The 22,515-nt window shown below is 50.6% G+C and overlaps 24 non-coding genes across 24 annotated transcripts; 13 read left to right on the top strand and 11 right to left on the bottom strand.

The window, feature by feature from the left end:
- Positions 1-631: 631 nt before the first annotated feature.
- trnai-aau (transfer RNA isoleucine (anticodon AAU)) lies at positions 632-705 on the bottom strand. Its single transcript has one exon. It is a non-coding gene; the product is annotated as a tRNA-Ile (tRNA).
- Positions 706-1,572: 867 nt separating this feature from the next.
- Positions 1,573-1,646, bottom strand: trnai-aau (transfer RNA isoleucine (anticodon AAU)). Its single transcript has one exon. It is a non-coding gene; the product is annotated as a tRNA-Ile (tRNA).
- A 2,318-nt stretch (positions 1,647-3,964) lies between these two features.
- On the bottom strand, positions 3,965-4,038 carry trnai-aau (transfer RNA isoleucine (anticodon AAU)). Its single transcript has one exon. It is a non-coding gene; the product is annotated as a tRNA-Ile (tRNA).
- Positions 4,039-6,399: 2,361 nt separating this feature from the next.
- trnai-aau (transfer RNA isoleucine (anticodon AAU)) lies at positions 6,400-6,473 on the bottom strand. Its single transcript has one exon. It is a non-coding gene; the product is annotated as a tRNA-Ile (tRNA).
- A 230-nt stretch (positions 6,474-6,703) lies between these two features.
- Positions 6,704-6,775, top strand: trnam-cau (transfer RNA methionine (anticodon CAU)). Its single transcript has one exon. It is a non-coding gene; the product is annotated as a tRNA-Met (tRNA).
- Positions 6,776-7,340: 565 nt separating this feature from the next.
- trnai-aau (transfer RNA isoleucine (anticodon AAU)) lies at positions 7,341-7,414 on the bottom strand. Its single transcript has one exon. It is a non-coding gene; the product is annotated as a tRNA-Ile (tRNA).
- A 230-nt stretch (positions 7,415-7,644) lies between these two features.
- trnam-cau (transfer RNA methionine (anticodon CAU)) lies at positions 7,645-7,716 on the top strand. Its single transcript has one exon. It is a non-coding gene; the product is annotated as a tRNA-Met (tRNA).
- Positions 7,717-9,095: 1,379 nt separating this feature from the next.
- On the top strand, positions 9,096-9,167 carry trnam-cau (transfer RNA methionine (anticodon CAU)). Its single transcript has one exon. It is a non-coding gene; the product is annotated as a tRNA-Met (tRNA).
- A 565-nt stretch (positions 9,168-9,732) lies between these two features.
- Positions 9,733-9,806, bottom strand: trnai-aau (transfer RNA isoleucine (anticodon AAU)). The gene has a single exon. It is a non-coding gene; the product is annotated as a tRNA-Ile (tRNA).
- A 230-nt stretch (positions 9,807-10,036) lies between these two features.
- Positions 10,037-10,108, top strand: trnam-cau (transfer RNA methionine (anticodon CAU)). The gene has a single exon. It is a non-coding gene; the product is annotated as a tRNA-Met (tRNA).
- Positions 10,109-11,530: 1,422 nt separating this feature from the next.
- trnam-cau (transfer RNA methionine (anticodon CAU)) lies at positions 11,531-11,602 on the top strand. Its single transcript has one exon. It is a non-coding gene; the product is annotated as a tRNA-Met (tRNA).
- A 565-nt stretch (positions 11,603-12,167) lies between these two features.
- Positions 12,168-12,241, bottom strand: trnai-aau (transfer RNA isoleucine (anticodon AAU)). Its single transcript has one exon. It is a non-coding gene; the product is annotated as a tRNA-Ile (tRNA).
- Positions 12,242-12,471: 230 nt separating this feature from the next.
- Positions 12,472-12,543, top strand: trnam-cau (transfer RNA methionine (anticodon CAU)). Its single transcript has one exon. It is a non-coding gene; the product is annotated as a tRNA-Met (tRNA).
- Positions 12,544-13,108: 565 nt separating this feature from the next.
- trnai-aau (transfer RNA isoleucine (anticodon AAU)) lies at positions 13,109-13,182 on the bottom strand. The gene has a single exon. It is a non-coding gene; the product is annotated as a tRNA-Ile (tRNA).
- Positions 13,183-13,412: 230 nt separating this feature from the next.
- On the top strand, positions 13,413-13,484 carry trnam-cau (transfer RNA methionine (anticodon CAU)). Its single transcript has one exon. It is a non-coding gene; the product is annotated as a tRNA-Met (tRNA).
- A 1,380-nt stretch (positions 13,485-14,864) lies between these two features.
- Positions 14,865-14,936, top strand: trnam-cau (transfer RNA methionine (anticodon CAU)). Its single transcript has one exon. It is a non-coding gene; the product is annotated as a tRNA-Met (tRNA).
- A 565-nt stretch (positions 14,937-15,501) lies between these two features.
- Positions 15,502-15,575, bottom strand: trnai-aau (transfer RNA isoleucine (anticodon AAU)). Its single transcript has one exon. It is a non-coding gene; the product is annotated as a tRNA-Ile (tRNA).
- A 230-nt stretch (positions 15,576-15,805) lies between these two features.
- trnam-cau (transfer RNA methionine (anticodon CAU)) lies at positions 15,806-15,877 on the top strand. Its single transcript has one exon. It is a non-coding gene; the product is annotated as a tRNA-Met (tRNA).
- Positions 15,878-17,299: 1,422 nt separating this feature from the next.
- trnam-cau (transfer RNA methionine (anticodon CAU)) lies at positions 17,300-17,371 on the top strand. The gene has a single exon. It is a non-coding gene; the product is annotated as a tRNA-Met (tRNA).
- A 565-nt stretch (positions 17,372-17,936) lies between these two features.
- Positions 17,937-18,010, bottom strand: trnai-aau (transfer RNA isoleucine (anticodon AAU)). Its single transcript has one exon. It is a non-coding gene; the product is annotated as a tRNA-Ile (tRNA).
- A 230-nt stretch (positions 18,011-18,240) lies between these two features.
- On the top strand, positions 18,241-18,312 carry trnam-cau (transfer RNA methionine (anticodon CAU)). Its single transcript has one exon. It is a non-coding gene; the product is annotated as a tRNA-Met (tRNA).
- Positions 18,313-19,765: 1,453 nt separating this feature from the next.
- trnam-cau (transfer RNA methionine (anticodon CAU)) lies at positions 19,766-19,837 on the top strand. Its single transcript has one exon. It is a non-coding gene; the product is annotated as a tRNA-Met (tRNA).
- Positions 19,838-20,402: 565 nt separating this feature from the next.
- Positions 20,403-20,476, bottom strand: trnai-aau (transfer RNA isoleucine (anticodon AAU)). Its single transcript has one exon. It is a non-coding gene; the product is annotated as a tRNA-Ile (tRNA).
- A 230-nt stretch (positions 20,477-20,706) lies between these two features.
- On the top strand, positions 20,707-20,778 carry trnam-cau (transfer RNA methionine (anticodon CAU)). The gene has a single exon. It is a non-coding gene; the product is annotated as a tRNA-Met (tRNA).
- Positions 20,779-22,515: the final 1,737 nt, after the last annotated feature.

The following is a 22,515-nucleotide window of genomic DNA, read 5'->3' as shown; positions in this document are numbered from 1 at the left end:
GTGGCGCAGCGGAAGCGTGCTGGGCCCATAACCCAGAGGTCGATGGATCGAAACCATCCTCTGCTAGATACAACTTCAGCTATATTATGAGTCTACTCGGGGACTGGTGGTGGAAGCTGGGGGTCTGGTGGTGGAAGCTCCTGTGTTCTGGTAGTGATTTTGCTGGGGTCTGGTGGTGAATGCTCCTGGGGTCTGGTGCTGGAAGCTCCAGGAGTCTGGTGATGGAAGCTCCTGGGTTCTGGTGGTGGAAGCTGGGGGTCGAGCTAGTGGGGTCTGGGGGTGGAAGCTGGGTGTCTGGTGGTGGAAGCTGCTGGGGTGCTCCTGGGGTCTGGTGGTAGAGACTTTTTTAAAGCTTGATGATTATACTTCATCACTGAGAGTTATGTGTATTCTCATTTTTTAAATGTTTTTTATGAAAAGTACTTTGATTTGTACATGAGATGTGTAATATAAATAAGCTTTCCTCACTTCATAAACTTAAATTCCTTATGTTTGAGTTATCTTTATTTCCTCTTAGCTTTAAGTCAGGTGATTATCAGACTTGACGAATTATTGTCGCACACCAAAGCTAACAATGGAACATACAATCTTTAGAGTCTGAAGTTTTTAAAGATATGCAGAGTAAGCAGTTTGGCCAGTATGGGGATTGAACCCATGACCTTGGCGTTATTAGCACCACGCTCTGACCTTCTGAGCTAACCGGCCTCAATGCTGGCGGCGTGTGTGTGTGTGTGTGAGCGAGCAGGTGGGTCCCCTGAGGGGAAAATACAAGAATGTGTGCGCGTGTGAACTTTTACATGTTGATCTTAACTTCACACTCAGATATACCATATACTTATCTATGGCAGATAACTGTCACAGACCTGGCTGAGTCCATTTAGACTCTAGACCCCCTGTTTGGACCCTGACCAGACTTTGGGAACAGTGGGTGGATCAGCAGAGTGGCGCAGCGGAAGCGTGCTGGGCCCATAACCCAGAGGTCGATGGATCGAAACCATCCTCTGCTAGATACAACTTCAGCTATATTATGAGTCTACTCGGGGACTGGTGGTGGAAGCTGGGGGTCTGGTGGTGGAAGCTCCTGTGTTCTGGTAGTGATTTTGCTGGGGTCTGGTGGTGAATGCTCCTGGGGTCTGGTGCTGGAAGCTCCAGGAGTCTGGTGATGGAAGCTCCTGGGTTCTGGTGGTGGAAGCTGGGGGTCGAGCTAGTGGGGTCTGGGGGTGGAAGCTGGGTGTCTGGTGGTGGAAGCTGCTGGGGTGCTCCTGGGGTCTGGTGGTAGAGACTTTTTTAAAGCTTGATGATTATACTTCATCACTGAGAGTTATGTGTATTCTCATTTTTTAAATGTTTTTTATGAAAAGTACTTTGATTTGTACATGAGATGTGTAATATAAATAAGCTTTCCTCACTTCATAAACTTAAATTCCTTATGTTTGAGTTATCTTTATTTCCTCTTAGCTTTAAGTCAGGTGATTATCAGACTTGACGAATTATTGTCGCACACCAAAGCTAACAATGGAACATACAATCTTTAGAGTCTGAAGTTTTTAAAGATATGCAGAGTAAGCAGTTTGGCCAGTATGGGGATTGAACCCATGACCTTGGCGTTATTAGCACCACGCTCTGACCTTCTGAGCTAACCGGCCTCAATGCTGGCGGCGTGTGTGTGTGTGTGTGAGCGAGCAGGTGGGTCCCCTGAGGGGAAAATACAAGAATGTGTGCGCGTGTGAACTTTTACATGTTGATCTTAACTTCACACTCAGATATACCATATACTTATCTATGGCAGATAACTGTCACAGACCTGGCTGAGTCCATTTAGACTCTAGACCCCCTGTTTGGACCCTGACCAGAATTTGGGAACAGTGGGTGGTTCAGCAGAGTGGCGCAGCGGAAGCGTGCTGGGCCCATAACCCAGAGGTCGATGGATCGAAACCATCCTCTGCTAGATACAACTTCAGCTATATTATGAGTCTACTGTGAGATACTACCCTTGTCTCATTTAATAACAAACATAAAGTGATGTCATTATTTGTACAACTCCTCATGACTATGTTAAGAAGTGTTTTGTTTAGTTTCCTGCAAAGTAAACATAGTGGGAAGTGTTTCTTTCCACATCTAATAGTGTACAAACTCAGAATTTCACACAGAGCCTATGAGAAGCATATGAGCGTTTACCATATTTAGTTACAACTACAAAACACTTAACTGACGTTTTATTCTTTATTACTGAACTAAATGTTTGTCCAGATGGAAGCAACAGTATTTGTTTCCTTGCGCTGACCAAAGGTCCTAACAAAAGGTCCTGAAACCAGAACATGAGGGAAAAGCAATATACGCCTGAGCATCTGACAGAGTGCTGTCCATGGTACCAGGAGCGTCTGGGTGTTTAGGGTACCAGGGCCCTGGTCGTCCAAGTAAGCGGGCTGGCTCTTTCACTCCGGTGGCCGGTTGGGGGGGGGCTTAAGAGCGGGTCCCCGGGTTCGGACGGTGAGCCGGGTCTTTGGGTGGCTCCAGGTGAGCCGGGTTTTTTGGGCAGCGGGACGGTGAGCCGCGAGGCTGAGTGGCTTTCAGCGACGTGCTGCCTGTCAGTTTTTCTCCGGGTTGAAGGTCTTGTTTCGGGCCTGAGGCTAAGTGGCTCCGGACCGGCTGTGGTGTGTTTTTCTCTGGGCCGAGGGGAGGGGTAAGCGGATGTAAGCCCCGCGATTCTCGGCTGGATCTCCGCGGTCTCAGCGCCACGAGAATGCGGATGAAGCCCCCCGATTCTCGGCTCGCCACGAGGCTCTGGTCGAGCTGGTCCGGGATTCCACGCACCTCCGGGGACTGGTGGTGGAAGCTGGGGGTCTGGTGGTTATGCTGCTGGGGACTGGTGGTGATTTTGCTGGGGTCTGGTGGTGGAAGCTCCTGGGGTCTGGTGGTGGAAGCTCCTGGGGTCTGGTGGTGGAAGCTCCTGGGGTCTGGTGCTGGAAGCTCTGGTGGTGGAAGCTCCTGGGGTCTGGTGCTGGAAGCTCCTGGGGTCTGGTGGTGGAAGCTCTGGTGGTGGAAACTCCTGGGGTCTGGTGGTGATTTTGCTGGGGTATGGTGGTGAATGCTCCTGAGGTCTGGTGGTGGAAGCTCCAGGAGTCTGGTGGTGGAAGCTGGGGGTCGAGCTAGTGGGGTCTGGGGGTGGAAGCTGCTGGGGTCTGGTGGTGGAAGCTTCTGGGGTCTGGTGGTGGAAGCTGGGGGTCGAGCTAGTGGGGGATAACTGTCACAGACCTGGCTGAATCCATTTAGACTCTAGACCCCCTGTTTGGACCCTGACCAGACTTTGGGAACAGTGGGTGGTTCAGCAGAGTGGCGCAGCGGAAGCGTGCTGGGCCCATAACCCAGAGGTCGATGGATCGAAACCATCCTCTGCTAGATACAACTTCAGCTATATTATGAGTCTACTCGGGGACTGGTGGTGGAAGCTGGGGGTCTGGTGGTGGAAGCTCCTGTGTTCTGGTAGTGATTTTGCTGGGGTCTGGTGGTGAATGCTCCTGGGGTCTGGTGCTGGAAGCTCCAGGAGTCTGGTGATGGAAGCTCCTGGGTTCTGGTGGTGGAAGCTGGGGGTCGAGCTAGTGGGGTCTGGGGGTGGAAGCTGGGTGTCTGGTGGTGGAAGCTGCTGGGGTGCTCCTGGGGTCTGGTGGTAGAGACTTTTTTAAAGCTTGATGATTATACTTCATCACTGAGAGTTATGTGTATTTTCATTTTTTAAATGTTTTTTATGAAAAGTACTTTGATTTGTACATGAGATGTGTAATAAAAATAAGCTTTCCTCACTTCATAAACTTAAATTCCTTATGTTTGAGTTATCTTTATTTCCTCTTAGCTTTAAGTCAGGTGATTATCAGACTTGACGAATTATTGTCGCACACCAAAGCTAATAATGGAACATACAATCTTTAGAGTCTGAAGTTTTTAAAGATATGCAGAGTAAGCAGTTTGGCCAGTATGGGGATTGAACCCATGACCTTGGCGTTATTAGCACCACGCTCTGACCTTCTGAGCTAACCGGCCTCAATGCTGGCGGCGTGTGTGTGTGTGTGTGAGCGAGCAGGTGGGTCCCCTGAGGGGAAAATACAAGAATGTGTGCGCGTGTGAACTTTTACATGTTGATCTTAACTTCACACTCAGATATACCATATACTTATCTATGGCAGATAATTGTCACAGACCTGGCTGAGTCCATTTAGACTCTAGACCCCCTGTTTGGACCCTGACCAGAATTTGGGAACAGTGGGTGGTTCAGCAGAGTGGCGCAGCGGAAGCGTGCTGGGCCCATAACCCAGAGGTCGATGGATCGAAACCATCCTCTGCTAGATACAACTTCAGCTATATTATGAGTCTACTGTGAGATACTACCCTTGTCTCATTTAATAACAAACATAAAGTGATGTCATTATTTGTACAACTCCTCATGACTATGTTAAGAAGTGTTTTGTTTAGTTTCCTGCAAAGTAAACATAGTGGGAAGTGTTTCTTTCCACATCTAATAGTGTACAAACTCAGAATTTCACACAGAGCCTATGAGAAGCATATGAGCGTTTACCATATTTAGTTACAACTACAAAACACTTAACTGACGTTTTATTCTTTATTACTGAACTAAATGTTTGTCCAGATGGAAGCAACAGTATTTGTTTCCTTGCGCTGACCAAAGGTCCTAACAAAAGGTCCTGAAACCAGAACATGAGTGAAAAGCAATATACGCCTGAGCATCTGACAGAGTGCTGTCCATGGTACCAGGAGCGTCTGGGTGTTTAGGGTACCAGGGCCCTGGTCGTCCAAGTAAGCGGGCTGGCTCTTTCACTCCGGTGGCCGGTTGGGGGGGGGCTTAAGAGCGGGTCCCCGGGTTCGGACGGTGAGCCGGGTCTTTGGGTGGCTCCAGGTGAGCCGGGTTTTTTGGGCAGCGGGACGGTGAGCCGCGAGGCTGAGTGGCTTTCAGCGACGTGCTGCCTGTCAGTTTTTCTCCGGGTTGAAGGTCTTGTTTCGGGCCTGAGGCTAAGTGGCTCCGGACCGGCTGTGGTGTGTTTTTCTCTGGGCCGAGGGGAGGGGTAAGCGGATGTAAGCCCCGCGATTCTCGGCTGGATCTCCGCGGTCTCAGCGCCACGAGAATGCGGATGAAGCCCCCCGATTCTCGGCTCGGCTCGCCACGAGGCTCTGGTCGAGCTGGTCCGGGATTCCACGCACCTCCGGGGACTGGTGGTGGAAGCTGGGGGTCTGGTGGTTATGCTGCTGGGGACTGGTGGTGATTTTGCTGGGGTCTGGTGGTGGAAGCTCCTGGGGTCTGGTGGTGGAAGCTCCTGGGGTCTGGTGGTGGAAGCTCTGGTGGTGGAAGCTCCTGGGGTCTGGTGGTGGAAGCTCCTGGGGTCTGGTGCTGGAAGCTCTGGTGGTGGAAGCTCCTGGGGTCTGGTGCTGGAAGCTCCTGGGGTCTGGTGGTGGAAGCTCTGGTGGTGGAAACTCCTGGGGTCTGGTGGTGATTTTGCTGGGGTATGGTGGTGAATGCTCCTGAGGTCTGGTGGTGGAAGCTCCAGGAGTCTGGTGGTGGAAGCTGGGGGTCGAGCTAGTGGGGTCTGGGGGTGGAAGCTGCTGGGGTCTGGTGGTGGAAGCTTCTGGGGTCTGGTGGTGGAAGCTGGGGGTCGAGCTAGTGGGGGATAACTGTCACAGACCTGGCTGAATCCATTTAGACTCTAGACCCCCTGTTTGGACCCTGACCAGACTTTGGGAACAGTGGGTGGTTCAGCAGAGTGGCGCAGCGGAAGCGTGCTGGGCCCATAACCCAGAGGTCGATGGATCGAAACCATCCTCTGCTAGATACAACTTCAGCTATATTATGAGTCTACTCGGGGACTGGTGGTGGAAGCTGGGGGTCTGGTGGTGGAAGCTCCTGTGTTCTGGTAGTGATTTTGCTGGGGTCTGGTGGTGAATGCTCCTGGGGTCTGGTGCTGGAAGCTCCAGGAGTCTGGTGATGGAAGCTCCTGGGTTCTGGTGGTGGAAGCTGGGGGTCGAGCTAGTGGGGTCTGGGGGTGGAAGCTGGGTGTCTGGTGGTGGAAGCTGCTGGGGTGCTCCTGGGGTCTGGTGGTAGAGACTTTTTTAAAGCTTGATGATTATACTTCATCACTGAGAGTTATGTGTATTCTCATTTTTTAAATGTTTTTTATGAAAAGTACTTTGATTTGTACATGAGATGTGTAATATAAATAAGCTTTCCTCACTTCATAAACTTAAATTCCTTATGTTTGAGTTATCTTTATTTCCTCTTAGCTTTAAGTCAGGTGATTATCAGACTTGACGAATTATTGTCGCACACCAAAGCTAACAATGGAACATACAATCTTTAGAGTCTGAAGTTTTTAAAGATATGCAGAGTAAGCAGTTTGGCCAGTATGGGGATTGAACCCATGACCTTGGCGTTATTAGCACCACGCTCTGACCTTCTGAGCTAACCGGCCTCAATGCTGGCGGCGTGTGTGTGTGTGTGTGAGCGAGCAGGTGGGTCCCCTGAGGGGAAAATACAAGAATGTGTGCGCGTGTGAACTTTTACATGTTGATCTTAACTTCACACTCAGATATACCATATACTTATCTATGGCAGATAACTGTCACAGACCTGGCTGAGTCCATTTAGACTCTAGACCCCCTGTTTGGACCCTGACCAGACTTTGGGAACAGTGGGTGGATCAGCAGAGTGGCGCAGCGGAAGCGTGCTGGGCCCATAACCCAGAGGTCGATGGATCGAAACCATCCTCTGCTAGATACAACTTCAGCTATATTATGAGTCTACTCGGGGACTGGTGGTGGAAGCTGGGGGTCTGGTGGTGGAAGCTCCTGTGTTCTGGTAGTGATTTTGCTGGGGTCTGGTGGTGAATGCTCCTGGGGTCTGGTGCTGGAAGCTCCAGGAGTCTGGTGATGGAAGCTCCTGGGTTCTGGTGGTGGAAGCTGGGGGTCGAGCTAGTGGGGTCTGGGGGTGGAAGCTGGGTGTCTGGTGGTGGAAGCTGCTGGGGTGCTCCTGGGGTCTGGTGGTAGAGACTTTTTTAAAGCTTGATGATTATACTTCATCACTGAGAGTTATGTGTATTCTCATTTTTTAAATGTTTTTTATGAAAAGTACTTTGATTTGTACATGAGATGTGTAATATAAATAAGCTTTCCTCACTTCATAAACTTAAATTCCTTATGTTTGAGTTATCTTTATTTCCTCTTAGCTTTAAGTCAGGTGATTATCAGACTTGACGAATTATTGTCGCACACCAAAGCTAACAATGGAACATACAATCTTTAGAGTCTGAAGTTTTTAAAGATATGCAGAGTAAGCAGTTTGGCCAGTATGGGGATTGAACCCATGACCTTGGCGTTATTAGCACCACGCTCTGACCTTCTGAGCTAACCGGCCTCAATGCTGGCGGCGTGTGTGTGTGTGTGTGAGCGAGCAGGTGGGTCCCCTGAGGGGAAAATACAAGAATGTGTGCGCGTGTGAACTTTTACATGTTGATCTTAACTTCACACTCAGATATACCATATACTTATCTATGGCAGATAACTGTCACAGACCTGGCTGAGTCCATTTAGACTCTAGACCCCCTGTTTGGACCCTGACCAGAATTTGGGAACAGTGGGTGGTTCAGCAGAGTGGCGCAGCGGAAGCGTGCTGGGCCCATAACCCAGAGGTCGATGGATCGAAACCATCCTCTGCTAGATACAACTTCAGCTATATTATGAGTCTACTGTGAGATACTACCCTTGTCTCATTTAATAACAAACATAAAGTGATGTCATTATTTGTACAACTCCTCATGACTATGTTAAGAAGTGTTTTGTTTAGTTTCCTGCAAAGTAAACATAGTGGGAAGTGTTTCTTTCCACATCTAATAGTGTACAAACTCAGAATTTCACACAGAGCCTATGAGAAGCATATGAGCGTTTACCATATTTAGTTACAACTACAAAACACTTAACTGACGTTTTATTCTTTATTACTGAACTAAATGTTTGTCCAGATGGAAGCAACAGTATTTGTTTCCTTGCGCTGACCAAAGGTCCTAACAAAAGGTCCTGAAACCAGAACATGAGGGAAAAGCAATATACGCCTGAGCATCTGACAGAGTGCTGTCCATGGTACCAGGAGCGTCTGGGTGTTTAGGGTACCAGGGCCCTGGTCGTCCAAGTAAGCGGGCTGGCTCTTTCACTCCGGTGGCCGGTTGGGGGGGGGCTTAAGAGCGGGTCCCCGGGTTCGGACGGTGAGCCGGGTCTTTGGGTGGCTCCAGGTGAGCCGGGTTTTTTGGGCAGCGGGACGGTGAGCCGCGAGGCTGAGTGGCTTTCAGCGACGTGCTGCCTGTCAGTTTTTCTCCGGGTTGAAGGTCTTGTTTCGGGCCTGAGGCTAAGTGGCTCCGGACCGGCTGTGGTGTGTTTTTCTCTGGGCCGAGGGGAGGGGTAAGCGGATGTAAGCCCCGCGATTCTCGGCTGGATCTCCGCGGTCTCAGCGCCACGAGAATGCGGATGAAGCCCCCCGATTCTCGGCTCGCCACGAGGCTCTGGTCGAGCTGGTCCGGGATTCCACGCACCTCCGGGGACTGGTGGTGGAAGCTGGGGGTCTGGTGGTTATGCTGCTGGGGACTGGTGGTGATTTTGCTGGGGTCTGGTGGTGGAAGCTCCTGGGGTCTGGTGGTGGAAGCTCCTGGGGTCTGGTGGTGGAAGCTCCTGGGGTCTGGTGCTGGAAGCTCTGGTGGTGGAAGCTCCTGGGGTCTGGTGCTGGAAGCTCCTGGGGTCTGGTGGTGGAAGCTCTGGTGGTGGAAACTCCTGGGGTCTGGTGGTGATTTTGCTGGGGTATGGTGGTGAATGCTCCTGAGGTCTGGTGGTGGAAGCTCCAGGAGTCTGGTGGTGGAAGCTGGGGGTCGAGCTAGTGGGGTCTGGGGGTGGAAGCTGCTGGGGTCTGGTGGTGGAAGCTTCTGGGGTCTGGTGGTGGAAGCTGGGGGTCGAGCTAGTGGGGGATAACTGTCACAGACCTGGCTGAATCCATTTAGACTCTAGACCCCCTGTTTGGACCCTGACCAGACTTTGGGAACAGTGGGTGGTTCAGCAGAGTGGCGCAGCGGAAGCGTGCTGGGCCCATAACCCAGAGGTCGATGGATCGAAACCATCCTCTGCTAGATACAACTTCAGCTATATTATGAGTCTACTCGGGGACTGGTGGTGGAAGCTGGGGGTCTGGTGGTGGAAGCTCCTGTGTTCTGGTAGTGATTTTGCTGGGGTCTGGTGGTGAATGCTCCTGGGGTCTGGTGCTGGAAGCTCCAGGAGTCTGGTGATGGAAGCTCCTGGGTTCTGGTGGTGGAAGCTGGGGGTCGAGCTAGTGGGGTCTGGGGGTGGAAGCTGGGTGTCTGGTGGTGGAAGCTGCTGGGGTGCTCCTGGGGTCTGGTGGTAGAGACTTTTTTAAAGCTTGATGATTATACTTCATCACTGAGAGTTATGTGTATTTTCATTTTTTAAATGTTTTTTATGAAAAGTACTTTGATTTGTACATGAGATGTGTAATAAAAATAAGCTTTCCTCACTTCATAAACTTAAATTCCTTATGTTTGAGTTATCTTTATTTCCTCTTAGCTTTAAGTCAGGTGATTATCAGACTTGACGAATTATTGTCGCACACCAAAGCTAATAATGGAACATACAATCTTTAGAGTCTGAAGTTTTTAAAGATATGCAGAGTAAGCAGTTTGGCCAGTATGGGGATTGAACCCATGACCTTGGCGTTATTAGCACCACGCTCTGACCTTCTGAGCTAACCGGCCTCAATGCTGGCGGCGTGTGTGTGTGTGTGTGAGCGAGCAGGTGGGTCCCCTGAGGGGAAAATACAAGAATGTGTGCGCGTGTGAACTTTTACATGTTGATCTTAACTTCACACTCAGATATACCATATACTTATCTATGGCAGATAATTGTCACAGACCTGGCTGAGTCCATTTAGACTCTAGACCCCCTGTTTGGACCCTGACCAGAATTTGGGAACAGTGGGTGGTTCAGCAGAGTGGCGCAGCGGAAGCGTGCTGGGCCCATAACCCAGAGGTCGATGGATCGAAACCATCCTCTGCTAGATACAACTTCAGCTATATTATGAGTCTACTGTGAGATACTACCCTTGTCTCATTTAATAACAAACATAAAGTGATGTCATTATTTGTACAACTCCTCATGACTATGTTAAGAAGTGTTTTGTTTAGTTTCCTGCAAAGTAAACATAGTGGGAAGTGTTTCTTTCCACATCTAATAGTGTACAAACTCAGAATTTCACACAGAGCCTATGAGAAGCATATGAGCGTTTACCATATTTAGTTACAACTACAAAACACTTAACTGACGTTTTATTCTTTATTACTGAACTAAATGTTTGTCCAGATGGAAGCAACAGTATTTGTTTCCTTGCGCTGACCAAAGGTCCTAACAAAAGGTCCTGAAACCAGAACATGAGTGAAAAGCAATATACGCCTGAGCATCTGACAGAGTGCTGTCCATGGTACCAGGAGCGTCTGGGTGTTTAGGGTACCAGGGCCCTGGTCGTCCAAGTAAGCGGGCTGGCTCTTTCACTCCGGTGGCCGGTTGGGGGGGGGCTTAAGAGCGGGTCCCCGGGTTCGGACGGTGAGCCGGGTCTTTGGGTGGCTCCAGGTGAGCCGGGTTTTTTGGGCAGCGGGACGGTGAGCCGCGAGGCTGAGTGGCTTTCAGCGACGTGCTGCCTGTCAGTTTTTCTCCGGGTTGAAGGTCTTGTTTCGGGCCTGAGGCTAAGTGGCTCCGGACCGGCTGTGGTGTGTTTTTCTCTGGGCCGAGGGGAGGGGTAAGCGGATGTAAGCCCCGCGATTCTCGGCTGGATCTCCGCGGTCTCAGCGCCACGAGAATGCGGATGAAGCCCCCCGATTCTCGGCTCGGCTCGCCACGAGGCTCTGGTCGAGCTGGTCCGGGATTCCACGCACCTCCGGGGACTGGTGGTGGAAGCTGGGGGTCTGGTGGTTATGCTGCTGGGGACTGGTGGTGATTTTGCTGGGGTCTGGTGGTGGAAGCTCCTGGGGTCTGGTGGTGGAAGCTCCTGGGGTCTGGTGGTGGAAGCTCTGGTGGTGGAAGCTCCTGGGGTCTGGTGGTGGAAGCTCCTGGGGTCTGGTGCTGGAAGCTCTGGTGGTGGAAGCTCCTGGGGTCTGGTGCTGGAAGCTCCTGGGGTCTGGTGGTGGAAGCTCTGGTGGTGGAAACTCCTGGGGTCTGGTGGTGATTTTGCTGGGGTATGGTGGTGAATGCTCCTGAGGTCTGGTGGTGGAAGCTCCAGGAGTCTGGTGGTGGAAGCTGGGGGTCGAGCTAGTGGGGTCTGGGGGTGGAAGCTGCTGGGGTCTGGTGGTGGAAGCTTCTGGGGTCTGGTGGTGGAAGCTGGGGGTCGAGCTAGTGGGGGATAACTGTCACAGACCTGGCTGAATCCATTTAGACTCTAGACCCCCTGTTTGGACCCTGACCAGACTTTGGGAACAGTGGGTGGTTCAGCAGAGTGGCGCAGCGGAAGCGTGCTGGGCCCATAACCCAGAGGTCGATGGATCGAAACCATCCTCTGCTAGATACAACTTCAGCTATATTATGAGTCTACTCGGGGACTGGTGGTGGAAGCTGGGGGTCTGGTGGTGGAAGCTCCTGTGTTCTGGTAGTGATTTTGCTGGGGTCTGGTGGTGAATGCTCCTGGGGTCTGGTGCTGGAAGCTCCAGGAGTCTGGTGATGGAAGCTCCTGGGTTCTGGTGGTGGAAGCTGGGGGTCGAGCTAGTGGGGTCTGGGGGTGGAAGCTGGGTGTCTGGTGGTGGAAGCTGCTGGGGTGCTCCTGGGGTCTGGTGGTAGAGACTTTTTTAAAGCTTGATGATTATACTTCATCACTGAGAGTTATGTGTATTCTCATTTTTTAAATGTTTTTTATGAAAAGTACTTTGATTTGTACATGAGATGTGTAATATAAATAAGCTTTCCTCACTTCATAAACTTAAATTCCTTATGTTTGAGTTATCTTTATTTCCTCTTAGCTTTAAGTCAGGTGATTATCAGACTTGACGAATTATTGTCGCACACCAAAGCTAACAATGGAACATACAATCTTTAGAGTCTGAAGTTTTTAAAGATATGCAGAGTAAGCAGTTTGGCCAGTATGGGGATTGAACCCATGACCTTGGCGTTATTAGCACCACGCTCTGACCTTCTGAGCTAACCGGCCTCAATGCTGGCGGCGTGTGTGTGTGTGTGTGAGCGAGCAGGTGGGTCCCCTGAGGGGAAAATACAAGAATGTGTGCGCGTGTGAACTTTTACATGTTGATCTTAACTTCACACTCAGATATACCATATACTTATCTATGGCAGATAACTGTCACAGACCTGGCTGAGTCCATTTAGACTCTAGACCCCCTGTTTGGACCCTGACCAGACTTTGGGAACAGTGGGTGGATCAGCAGAGTGGCGCAGCGGAAGCGTGCTGGGCCCATAACCCAGAGGTCGATGGATCGAAACCATCCTCTGCTAGATACAACTTCAGCTATATTATGAGTCTACTCGGGGACTGGTGGTGGAAGCTGGGGGTCTGGTGGTGGAAGCTCCTGTGTTCTGGTAGTGATTTTGCTGGGGTCTGGTGGTGAATGCTCCTGGGGTCTGGTGCTGGAAGCTCCAGGAGTCTGGTGATGGAAGCTCCTGGGTTCTGGTGGTGGAAGCTGGGGGTCGAGCTAGTGGGGTCTGGGGGTGGAAGCTGGGTGTCTGGTGGTGGAAGCTGCTGGGGTGCTCCTGGGGTCTGGTGGTAGAGACTTTTTTAAAGCTTGATGATTATACTTCATCACTGAGAGTTATGTGTATTCTCATTTTTTAAATGTTTTTTATGAAAAGTACTTTGATTTGTACATGAGATGTGTAATATAAATAAGCTTTCCTCACTTCATAAACTTAAATTCCTTATGTTTGAGTTATCTTTATTTCCTCTTAGCTTTAAGTCAGGTGATTATCAGACTTGACGAATTATTGTCGCACACCAAAGCTAACAATGGAACATACAATCTTTAGAGTCTGAAGTTTTTAAAGATATGCAGAGTAAGCAGTTTGGCCAGTATGGGGATTGAACCCATGACCTTGGCGTTATTAGCACCACGCTCTGACCTTCTGAGCTAACCGGCCTCAATGCTGGCGGCGTGTGTGTGTGTGTGTGAGCGAGCAGGTGGGTCCCCTGAGGGGAAAATACAAGAATGTGTGCGCGTGTGAACTTTTACATGTTGATCTTAACTTCACACTCAGATATACCATATACTTATCTATGGCAGATAACTGTCACAGACCTGGCTGAGTCCATTTAGACTCTAGACCCCCTGTTTGGACCCTGACCAGAATTTGGGAACAGTGGGTGGTTCAGCAGAGTGGCGCAGCGGAAGCGTGCTGGGCCCATAACCCAGAGGTCGATGGATCGAAACCATCCTCTGCTAGATACAACTTCAGCTATATTATGAGTCTACTGTGAGATACTACCCTTGTCTCATTTAATAACAAACATAAAGTGATGTCATTATTTGTACAACTCCTCATGACTATGTTAAGTGTTTTGTTTAGTTTCCTGCAAAGTAAACATAGTGGGAAGTGTTTCTTTCCACATCTAATAGTGTACAAACTCAGAATTTCACACAGAGCCTATGAGAAGCATATGAGCGTTTACCATATTTAGTTACAACTACAAAACACTTAACTGACGTTTTATTCTTTATTACTGAACTAAATGTTTGTCCAGATGGAAGCAACAGTATTTGTTTCCTTGTACAAGCTGACCAAAGGTCCTAACAAAAGGTCCTGAAACCAGAACATGAGTGAAAAGCAATATACGCCTGAGCATCTGACAGAGTGCTGTCCATGGTACCAGGAGCGTCTGGGTGTTTAGGGTACCAGGGCCCTGGTCGTCCAAGTAAGCGGGCTGGCTCTTTCACTCCGGTGGCCGGTTGGGGGGGGGCTTAAGAGCGGGTCCCCGGGTTCGGACGGTGAGCCGGGTCTTTGGGTGGCTCCAGGTGAGCCGGGTTTTTTGGGCAGCGGGACGGTGAGCCGCGAGGCTGAGTGGCTTTCAGCGACGTGCTGCCTGTCAGTTTTTCTCCGGGTTGAAGGTCTTGTTTCGGGCCTGAGGCTAAGTGGCTCCGGACCGGCTGTGGTGTGTTTTTCTCTGGGCCGAGGGGAGGGGTAAGCGGATGTAAGCCCCGCGATTCTCGGCTGGATCTCCGCGGTCTCAGCGCCACGAGAATGCGGATGAAGCCCCCCGATTCTCGGCTCGCCACGAGGCTCTGGTCGAGCTGGTCCGGGATTCCACGCACCTCCGGGGACTGGTGGTGGAAGCTGGGGGTCTGGTGGTTATGCTGCTGGGGACTGGTGGTGATTTTGCTGGGGTCTGGTGGTGGAAGCTCCTGGGGTCTGGTGGTGGAAGCTCCTGGGGTCTGGTGGTGGAAGCTCCTGGGGTCTGGTGCTGGAAGCTCTGGTGGTGGAAGCTCCTGGGGTCTGGTGCTGGAAGCTCCTGGGGTCTGGTGGTGGAAGCTCTGGTGGTGGAAACTCCTGGGGTCTGGTGGTGATTTTGCTGGGGTATGGTGGTGAATGCTCCTGAGGTCTGGTGGTGGAAGCTCCAGGAGTCTGGTGGTGGAAGCTGGGGGTCGAGCTAGTGGGGTCTGGGGGTGGAAGCTGCTGGGGTCTGGTGGTGGAAGCTTCTGGGGTCTGGTGGTGGAAGCTGGGGGTCGAGCTAGTGGGGGATAACTGTCACAGACCTGGCTGAATCCATTTAGACTCTAGACCCCCTGTTTGGACCCTGACCAGACTTTGGGAACAGTGGGTGGTTCAGCAGAGTGGCGCAGCGGAAGCGTGCTGGGCCCATAACCCAGAGGTCGATGGATCGAAACCATCCTCTGCTAGATACAACTTCAGCTATATTATGAGTCTACTCGGGGACTGGTGGTGGAAGCTGGGGGTCTGGTGGTGGAAGCTCCTGTGTTCTGGTAGTGATTTTGCTGGGGTCTGGTGGTGAATGCTCCTGGGGTCTGGTGCTGGAAGCTCCAGGAGTCTGGTGATGGAAGCTCCTGGGTTCTGGTGGTGGAAGCTGGGGGTCGAGCTAGTGGGGTCTGGGGGTGGAAGCTGGGTGTCTGGTGGTGGAAGCTGCTGGGGTGCTCCTGGGGTCTGGTGGTAGAGACTTTTTTAAAGCTTGATGATTATACTTCATCACTGAGAGTTATGTGTATTTTCATTTTTTAAATGTTTTTTATGAAAAGTACTTTGATTTGTACATGAGATGTGTAATAAAAATAAGCTTTCCTCACTTCATAAACTTAAATTCCTTATGTTTGAGTTATCTTTATTTCCTCTTAGCTTTAAGTCAGGTGATTATCAGACTTGACGAATTATTGTCGCACACCAAAGCTAATAATGGAACATACAATCTTTAGAGTCTGAAGTTTTTAAAGATATGCAGAGTAAGCAGTTTGGCCAGTATGGGGATTGAACCCATGACCTTGGCGTTATTAGCACCACGCTCTGACCTTCTGAGCTAACCGGCCTCAATGCTGGCGGCGTGTGTGTGTGTGTGTGAGCGAGCAGGTGGGTCCCCTGAGGGGAAAATACAAGAATGTGTGCGCGTGTGAACTTTTACATGTTGATCTTAACTTCACACTCAGATATACCATATACTTATCTATGGCAGATAATTGTCACAGACCTGGCTGAGTCCATTTAGACTCTAGACCCCCTGTTTGGACCCTGACCAGAATTTGGGAACAGTGGGTGGTTCAGCAGAGTGGCGCAGCGGAAGCGTGCTGGGCCCATAACCCAGAGGTCGATGGATCGAAACCATCCTCTGCTAGATACAACTTCAGCTATATTATGAGTCTACTGTGAGATACTACCCTTGTCTCATTTAATAACAAACATAAAGTGATGTCATTATTTGTACAACTCCTCATGACTATGTTAAGAAGTGTTTTGTTTAGTTTCCTGCAAAGTAAACATAGTGGGAAGTGTTTCTTTCCACATCTAATAGTGTACAAACTCAGAATTTCACACAGAGCCTATGAGAAGCATATGAGCGTTTACCATATTTAGTTACAACTACAAAACACTTAACTGACGTTTTATTCTTTATTACTGAACTAAATGTTTGTCCAGATGGAAGCAACAGTATTTGTTTCCTTGCGCTGACCAAAGGTCCTAACAAAAGGTCCTGAAACCAGAACATGAGTGAAAAGCAATATACGCCTGAGCATCTGACAGAGTGCTGTCCATGGTACCAGGAGCGTCTGGGTGTTTAGGGTACCAGGGCCCTGGTCGTCCAAGTAAGCGGGCTGGCTCTTTCACTCCGGTGGCCGGTTGGGGGGGGGCTTAAGAGCGGGTCCCCGGGTTCGGACGGTGAGCCGGGTCTTTGGGTGGCTCCAGGTGAGCCGGGTTTTTTGGGCAGCGGGACGGTGAGCCGCGAGGCTGAGTGGCTTTCAGCGACGTGCTGCCTGTCAGTTTTTCTCCGGGTTGAAGGTCTTGTTTCGGGCCTGAGGCTAAGTGGCTCCGGACCGGCTGTGGTGTGTTTTTCTCTGGGCCGAGGGGAGGGGTAAGCGGATGTAAGCCCCGCGATTCTCGGCTGGATCTCCGCGGTCTCAGCGCCACGAGAATGCGGATGAAGCCCCCCGATTCTCGGCTCGGCTCGCCACGAGGCTCTGGTCGAGCTGGTCCGGGATTCCACGCACCTCCGGGGACTGGTGGTGGAAGCTGGGGGTCTGGTGGTTATGCTGCTGGGGACTGGTGGTGATTTTGCTGGGGTCTGGTGGTGGAAGCTCCTGGGGTCTGGTGGTGGAAGCTCCTGGGGTCTGGTGGTGGAAGCTCTGGTGGTGGAAGCTCCTGGGGTCTGGTGGTGGAAGCTCCTGGGGTCTGGTGCTGGAAGCTCTGGTGGTGGAAGCTCCTGGGGTCTGGTGCTGGAAGCTCCTGGGGTCTGGTGGTGGAAGCTCTGGTGGTGGAAACTCCTGGGGTCTGGTGGTGATTTTGCTGGGGTATGGTGGTGAATGCTCCTGAGGTCTGGTGGTGGAAGCTCCAGGAGTCTGGTGGTGGAAGCTGGGGGTCGAGCTAGTGGGGTCTGGGGGTGGAAGCTGCTGGGGTCTGGTGGTGGAAGCTTCTGGGGTCTGGTGGTGGAAGCTGGGGGTCGAGCTAGTGGGGGATAACTGTCACAGACCTGGCTGAATCCATTTAGACTCTAGACCCCCTGTTTGGACCCTGACCAGACTTTGGGAACAGTGGGTGGTTCAGCAGAGTGGCGCAGCGGAAGCGTGCTGGGCCCATAACCCAGAGGTCGATGGATCGAAACCATCCTCTGCTAGATACAACTTCAGCTATATTATGAGTCTACTCGGGGACTGGTGGTGGAAGCTGGGGGTCTGGTGGTGGAAGCTCCTGTGTTCTGGTAGTGATTTTGCTGGGGTCTGGTGGTGAATGCTCCTGGGGTCTGGTGCTGGAAGCTCCAGGAGTCTGGTGATGGAAGCTCCTGGGTTCTGGTGGTGGAAGCTGGGGGTCGAGCTAGTGGGGTCTGGGGGTGGAAGCTGGGTGTCTGGTGGTGGAAGCTGCTGGGGTGCTCCTGGGGTCTGGTGGTAGAGACTTTTTTAAAGCTTGATGATTATACTTCATCACTGAGAGTTATGTGTATTCTCATTTTTTAAATGTTTTTTATGAAAAGTACTTTGATTTGTACATGAGATGTGTAATAAAAATAAGCTTTCCTCACTTCATAAACTTAAATTCCTTATGTTTGAGTTATCTTTATTTCCTCTTAGCTTTAAGTCAGGTGATTATCAGACTTGACGAATTATTGTCGCACACCAAAGCTAACAATGGAACATACAATCTTTAGAGTCTGAAGTTTTTAAAGATATGCAGAGTAAGCAGTTTGGCCAGTATGGGGATTGAACCCATGACCTTGGCGTTATTAGCACCACGCTCTGACCTTCTGAGCTAACCGGCCTCAATGCTGGCGGCGTGTGTGTGTGTGTGTGAGCGAGCAGGTGGGTCCCCTGAGGGGAAAATACAAGAATGTGTGCGCGTGTGAACTTTTACATGTTGATCTTAACTTCACACTCAGATATACCATATACTTATCTATGGCAGATAACTGTCACAGACCTGGCTGAGTCCATTTAGACTCTAGACCCCCTGTTTGGACCCTGACCAGAATTTGGGAACAGTGGGTGGTTCAGCAGAGTGGCGCAGCGGAAGCGTGCTGGGCCCATAACCCAGAGGTCGATGGATCGAAACCATCCTCTGCTAGATACAACTTCAGCTATATTATGAGTCTACTGTGAGATACTACCCTTGTCTCATTTAATAACAAACATAAAGTGATGTCATTATTTGTACAACTCCTCATGACTATGTTAAGAAGTGTTTTGTTTAGTTTCCTGCAAAGTAAACATAGTGGGAAGTGTTTCTTTCCACATCTAATAGTGTACAAACTCAGAATTTCACACAGAGCCTATGAGAAGCATATGAGCGTTTACCATATTTAGTTACAACTACAAAACACTTAACTGACGTTTTATTCTTTATTACTGAACTAAATGTTTGTCCAGATGGAAGCAACAGTATTTGTTTCCTTGCGCTGACCAAAGGTCCTAACAAAAGGTCCTGAAACCAGAACATGAGGGAAAAGCAATATACGCCTGAGCATCTGACAGAGTGCTGTCCATGGTACCAGGAGCGTCTGGGTGTTTAGGGTACCAGGGCCCTGGTCGTCCAAGTAAGCGGGCTGGCTCTTTCACTCCGGTGGCCGGTTGGGGGGGGGCTTAAGAGCGGGTCCCCGGGTTCGGACGGTGAGCCGGGTCTTTGGGTGGCTCCAGGTGAGCCGGGTTTTTTGGGCAGCGGGACGGTGAGCCGCGAGGCTGAGTGGCTTTCAGCGACGTGCTGCCTGTCAGTTTTTCTCCGGGTTGAAGGTCTTGTTTCGGGCCTGAGGCTAAGTGGCTCCGGACCGGCTGTGGTGTGTTTTTCTCTGGGCCGAGGGGAGGGGTAAGCGGATGTAAGCCCCGCGATTCTCGGCTGGATCTCCGCGGTCTCAGCGCCACGAGAATGCGGATGAAGCCCCCCGATTCTCGGCTCGGCTCGCCACGAGGCTCTGGTCGAGCTGGTCCGGGATTCCACGCACCTCCGGGGACTGGTGGTGGAAGCTGGGGGTCTGGTGGTTATGCTGCTGGGGACTGGTGGTGATTTTGCTGGGGTCTGGTGGTGGAAGCTCCTGGGGTCTGGTGGTGGAAGCTCCTGGGGTCTGGTGGTGGAAGCTCCTGGGGTCTGGTGGTGGAAGCTCCTGGGGTCTGGTGGTGGAAGCTCTGGTGGTGGAAGCTCCTGGGGTCTGGTGGTGGAAGCTCCTGGGGTCTGGTGCTGGAAGCTCTGGTGGTGGAAGCTCCTGGGGTCTGGTGGTGGAAGCTCCTGGGGTCTGGTGGTGATTTTGCTGGGGTATGGTGGTGAATGCTCCTGAGGTCTGGTGGTGGAAGCTCCTGAGGTCTGGTGGTGGAAGCTCCAGGAGTCTGGTGGTGGAAGCTGGGGGTCGAGCTAGTGGGGTCTGGGGGTGGAAGCTGCTGGGGTCTGGTGGTGGAAGCTTCTGGGGTCTGGTGGTGGAAGCTGGGGGTCGAGCTAGTGGGGGATAACTGTCACAGACCTGGCTGAATCCATTTAGACTCTAGACCCCCTGTTTGGACCCTGACCAGACTTTGGGAACAGTGGGTGGTTCAGCAGAGTGGCGCAGCGGAAGCGTGCTGGGCCCATAACCCAGAGGTCGATGGATCGAAACCATCCTCTGCTAGATACAACTTCAGCTATATTATGAGTCTACTCGGGGACTGGTGGTGGAAGCTGGGGGTCTGGTGGTGGAAGCTCCTGTGTTCTGGTAGTGATTTTGCTGGGGTCTGGTGGTGAATGCTCCTGGGGTCTGGTGCTGGAAGCTCCAGGAGTCTGGTGATGGAAGCTCCTGGGTTCTGGTGGTGGAAGCTGGGGGTCGAGCTAGTGGGGTCTGGGGGTGGAAGCTGGGTGTCTGGTGGTGGAAGCTGCTGGGGTGCTCCTGGGGTCTGGTGGTAGAGACTTTTTTAAAGCTTGATGATTATACTTCATCACTGAGAGTTATGTGTATTCTCATTTTTTAAATGTTTTTTATGAAAAGTACTTTGATTTGTACATGAGATGTGTAATAAAAATAAGCTTTCCTCACTTCATAAACTTAAATTCCTTATGTTTGAGTTATCTTTATTTCCTCTTAGCTTTAAGTCAGGTGATTATCAGACTTGACGAATTATTGTCGCACACCAAAGCTAACAATGGAACATACAATCTTTAGAGTCTGAAGTTTTTAAAGATATGCAGAGTAAGCAGTTTGGCCAGTATGGGGATTGAACCCATGACCTTGGCGTTATTAGCACCACGCTCTGACCTTCTGAGCTAACCGGCCTCAATGCTGGCGGCGTGTGTGTGTGTGTGTGAGCGAGCAGGTGGGTCCCCTGAGGGGAAAATACAAGAATGTGTGCGCGTGTGAACTTTTACATGTTGATCTTAACTTCACACTCAGATATACCATATACTTATCTATGGCAGATAACTGTCACAGACCTGGCTGAGTCCATTTAGACTCTAGACCCCCTGTTTGGACCCTGACCAGAATTTGGGAACAGTGGGTGGTTCAGCAGAGTGGCGCAGCGGAAGCGTGCTGGGCCCATAACCCAGAGGTCGATGGATCGAAACCATCCTCTGCTAGATACAACTTCAGCTATATTATGAGTCTACTGTGAGATACTACCCTTGTCTCATTTAATAACAAACATAAAGTGATGTCATTATTTGTACAACTCCTCATGACTATGTTAAGAAGTGTTTTGTTTAGTTTCCTGCAAAGTAAACATAGTGGGAAGTGTTTCTTTCCACATCTAATAGTGTACAAACTCAGAATTTCACACAGAGCCTATGAGAAGCATATGAGCGTTTACCATATTTAGTTACAACTACAAAACACTTAACTGACGTTTTATTCTTTATTACTGAACTAAATGTTTGTCCAGATGGAAGCAACAGTATTTGTTTCCTTGCGCTGACCAAAGGTCCTAACAAAAGGTCCTGAAACCAGAACATGAGGGAAAAGCAATATACGCCTGAGCATCTGACAGAGTGCTGTCCATGGTACCAGGAGCGTCTGGGTGTTTAGGGTACCAGGGCCCTGGTCGTCCAAGTAAGCGGGCTGGCTCTTTCACTCCGGTGGCCGGTTGGGGGGGGGCTTAAGAGCGGGTCCCCGGGTTCGGACGGTGAGCCGGGTCTTTGGGTGGCTCCAGGTGAGCCGGGTTTTTTGGGCAGCGGGACGGTGAGCCGCGAGGCTGAGTGGCTTTCAGCGACGTGCTGCCTGTCAGTTTTTCTCCGGGTTGAAGGTCTTGTTTCGGGCCTGAGGCTAAGTGGCTCCGGACCGGCTGTGGTGTGTTTTTCTCTGGGCCGAGGGGAGGGGTAAGCGGATGTAAGCCCCGCGATTCTCGGCTGGATCTCCGCGGTCTCAGCGCCACGAGAATGCGGATGAAGCCCCCCGATTCTCGGCTCGGCTCGCCACGAGGCTCTGGTCGAGCTGGTCCGGGATTCCACGCACCTCCGGGGACTGGTGGTGGAAGCTGGGGGTCTGGTGGTTATGCTGCTGGGGACTGGTGGTGGAAACTCCTGGGGTCTGGGGGTGGAAGCTCCTGGAGTCTGGGGGTGGAAGCTGCTGGTGTGCTCCTGGGGTTTGGGGGTAGAGACTTTTTTAAAGCTTGATGATTATACTTCATCAGTGAGAGTTATCTGTATTCTCATTTTTTAAATGCTTTTATTAAATGTACTTTGAATTGTACATGAGATGTGTAAAACAAATAAGCTTTCCTCACTTCATAAAATTAAATTCCTTATGTTTGATTTATCTTTATTTCCTCTTCGCTTTAAGCCAGGTGATTATCAGACTTGACGAATTATTGTCGCACACCGAAGCTAACAATGGAACATACAATCTTTAGAGTCTGAAGTTTTTAAAGATATGCAGAGTAAGCAGTTTGGCCAGTATGGGGATTGAACCCATGACCTTGGCGTTATTAGCACAACGTTCTGACCTTCTGAGCGCGCGTGCGCGCGTGTGCGTGTGCGTGCGTACGCTCCAGGACCAGAAGACCCGGGACCAGGACCAGGACCAGGAGACCCGGGACCAGGACCAGGAGACCCGGGACCAGGACCAGGGGACCCGGGACGTCTTTTTCTTTTTAATTTGAATTAAATACAAGAATAAGCAGTGTTGAAGAAGAAAATTAAAATGCAAAGCGGATTAGATATTATTAATTTGATTTTTGACTCAAATAATGCAGCCACATTCTTAAAATGAAAAAGCATTTCTGGAAATGCATTTTAATTTTCACATTTTAGATTAAAAATTGAATATTGGTAACTATTTGCTGAGTCATGATTTGAAAATTAAATCTCAAATGTCTTTTT

Source organism: Cololabis saira, unplaced genomic scaffold (assembly GCF_033807715.1).
Source record: "Cololabis saira isolate AMF1-May2022 unplaced genomic scaffold, fColSai1.1 scf036, whole genome shotgun sequence".
Classification (NCBI taxonomy): Eukaryota; Metazoa; Chordata; class Actinopteri; order Beloniformes; family Belonidae; genus Cololabis; species Cololabis saira.
This window is presented reverse-complemented; position numbering and strand designations above follow the sequence as displayed.